Source organism: Rhineura floridana, chromosome 3 (assembly GCF_030035675.1).
Source record: "Rhineura floridana isolate rRhiFlo1 chromosome 3, rRhiFlo1.hap2, whole genome shotgun sequence".
NCBI classification, from domain to species: domain Eukaryota; kingdom Metazoa; phylum Chordata; class Lepidosauria; order Squamata; family Rhineuridae; genus Rhineura; species Rhineura floridana.
Window position 1 is genome coordinate 76,875,609 of NC_084482.1, and position 2,248 is coordinate 76,877,856.

General features: G+C 32.2%; 1 protein-coding gene across 3 annotated transcripts in view; it reads left to right on the forward strand.

Annotated features, from left to right (window-relative positions):
- The window catches only part of PTTG1 (PTTG1 regulator of sister chromatid separation, securin), a 294,965-nt gene that overhangs the window by 249,491 nt on the left and 43,226 nt on the right, over positions 1-2,248 (forward strand). The gene's annotated exons all lie outside the window — the stretch shown is intronic.

A 2,248-nucleotide genomic window follows, 5' to 3' on the forward strand; every position in this document is an offset into this window, starting at 1 on the left:
ATGGGTAGAATATCTGTGATAAAAATGAATGTATTACCGAGAATGATGTTTTTGTTTCAAACAATACCTGTAATATCCTCTGATTTACCTTTTAAACAATGGCAAAAAGATATTTCTAAATTTGTATGGCAAGGAAAAAAACCAAGAGTTAAATTTAAATTACTTCAAGACGCTAAAGAAAGAGGAGGACTGGGATTACCAAATTTGAGACTTTATTTTGCTGCCTGCTGTTTAGTCTGGATAAAGGAATGGATCTTATTGAGGAATAAAAGACTATTGGATTTGGAGGGCCACAATCTGAAGTGGGGATGGCATGGATATCTATGGTATGACAAAGTAAAAGTAAACGTAGACTTTAACAATCATTTTATAAGACGTTCTCTGTTGAAAATATGGAATAGATACAAACCAAGGTTTTATTCGAAAATACCATTATGTGTCTCAAGTCAAGAAGCGTTTTATAGAAGAGAAATGTCTGGAAAAGAGAAATGGTTAACTTATCAAGAACTATTAGAAAATGTACATGGAGAATACACAATGAAAGAGAGAGAACAATTGATAAAGGAAGGATATAGTTTTCATTGGTTTGCCTATTTACAATTGTTAGAAAGATATAAAATGGACAAGAAAATGTATGGGTTTGAAATAAGTAAATCTGATTTTGAAATAGGTTTGTATACAAATGATGAAAACATAATTGCAAAAATGTATAAACTTTTATTGAAAATGGATATGGAGGAAGAACAAGTAAAGGAGTGCATGGTAAAGTGGGCAAAAAATTTTGGTCATAACATACAAATGGATCAATGGGAAAATATGTGGAAAAAAGGCTTGAAATTTACATTATGTTATAATCTTAAAGAAAATTTTTATAAAATGATGTACCGTTGGTACATGACTCCAGAAAAGCTGTCAAAAATGTATAGTAATGTCTCTAATGTTTGTTGGAAATGTAAACAACAAGAAGGATCTTTTTATCATATGTGGTGGTCATGTAAAAAGGCGAAATTATTCTGGGCACAGATAGGTAGGAAGATGCAAAAAATTTTAAAGATAAATATTCAGTCAAAACCAGAATTTTTTTTACTGGGTTTTATGGATAAACAAATAGAAAAGAAATATGGAAGAATATTATTATATATGATTACGGCAGCAAGATTATTATATGCACAAAAGTGGAAAATGGAATCAATACCAACAATGGAAGAATGGCTACTGAAACTAATGGACTTAGTAGAAATGGATAAATTGACGTGTTTACTTAGAGAAAAATCGACAGATACATTCCTTAAGGATTGGAAGCCTCTCTTAGACTTTTTGTCGAAAGATCAAAATAAAATGATGATACTGGGATTTGATGATTAATTAAGACAGCTTATGGAGAAAAGGGATTCTGTATGTACATATTAAGGGGCAGGTTTGATGTATATTATATACTTATAGCTGATCTGTGACAAATCGGAAGTCAACCATTTTATTTTTATTTTTTGTTGTAGTATTGTTATGTTTTTTCTTACTTTGTTTTGTTTGTTTTTTGGAAAAATTTGAATAAAAACTATATAAAAAAAAAAAGAGAATAAGGGCTTTGCATATTAACTGCCACAAAATGTAGAAAAGGCAAATTCTGGATGCAGAAAAGCACAAACAAAGCAATTATTAATGCCAGCTTGGTTTTCATGGTGTAACTACTGTCTTTTTGGGATACAAAAACATACTAGATCAAGCCAAGTTTGAGCCCCCCTTCCAATCCCATCTGAATCAGTTAGGCATCAGCACTGTTAAGCTTTCATGTAACTGAAAATATTCCTCTAGGTTTTAGCTGCCATTTCTCTACATGAGTCAGCAAAGGTGGATTGGCATCTAATTTTCACAAAACAAATGACATATTAGGAAATGTGAACACTACTCTCTTCTGTAAGTTCAGGCCTTGGTAATAAAATGGAAAAAGCAAAGCAGCTCTTGAAAATCAGGAAGCTGGAAATCAAATTTCCCTTTTGTAACTGAACTTCTGCAAATAATGCAGGACCTAATATCCGCTGCATCATCAGGAGCTTATTCTCCAATGTGATATATCCAGCACCTGCCACCAGTGCTCTTCTGCTGTTGTCTCTATAGTATATGCAAAAGAATGGACAAAAGTCTCTCATTACAACAGTAGGAAACATTGAAATCTCTCAGGACATTCTGCTACTGACCAGAAAAATCACTATTATCGAACAATAAAGAACTTCAAAAAGAGGCTTGAATG